A 956-nucleotide genomic window follows, 5' to 3' on the forward strand; every position below is an offset into this window, starting at 1 on the left:
CAGTGCTCAAGAAGATACCAATCTTATACTTCCTTAACGGAAAGACCCATTAATTGCTACAACAGGCAGATAGAATTTATAAAAGACGATAATACCGTAGAAACCAAAGGATACTTTCATAAAACAAAAATTAAAATTCATTACATAGAAATGACAAATGTCCATGCCAAAGAATTAAGTATAGAATATTAATGTACCAAAAGAAGCGTATTTTCCTTCATAACGAAATAGATTTCCTTACATTTCAGTCCGGATAACATAACTAAAGTTATGAAATCAAACATCAAATTAAAAGATATTGAAACATATTCAGAATTTAAAGAAATAATTATAAAAAGCCACAGAGAACTTTTACACCCAGGAATAGAGAAACAAACTAATCTTTTCAAAGAAAAATATTATTACCCGACTAACAAAAGTTAATACAGAACATTATTAATTAATGCGAAGTATGTAACATATCCAAAACAGAACATAAACTAAACTAAACTATGAGTTAACACCAGAAACTTTTACTCCCAGAGAAAAATATGTTATTGATTTTCATTTAATCAATAATAAAACATTCCTGTCATGCATTGACATTTATTCCAAATATGCCGCCTTGATTGAAGTCAGCAATAGAGACTGGCTGGAAGCGAAAAGAGCTCTCCTTAATATTTTCAGTGAAATGGGAAAACCGTCCGAAATAAAGGCCGATAAAGATTCAGATTTTACATGTTCCGCGTTACACTCATGGCTTAGGTCCGAAAATGTGAATATAAATATCACAACAAGTAAAAATGGAATTTCTGACATTGAAAGATTCCATAAAACAGTCAATGAAAAGTTAAGAATCATTAATAGTGAGTCCGACTCAGAAAATAAGATAACACAATTTGAAACTATTCTCTATGTATATAATCATAAAACCAAACACAATACAACTGGTAGAAAACCAGCTGATATTTTCATTT

The sequence above is a fragment of the Drosophila erecta genome, unplaced genomic scaffold (assembly GCF_003286155.1).
Source record: "Drosophila erecta strain 14021-0224.00,06,07 unplaced genomic scaffold, DereRS2 tig00000298-arrow-arrow-pilon, whole genome shotgun sequence".
NCBI lineage: Eukaryota > Metazoa > Arthropoda > Insecta > Diptera > Drosophilidae > Drosophila > Drosophila erecta.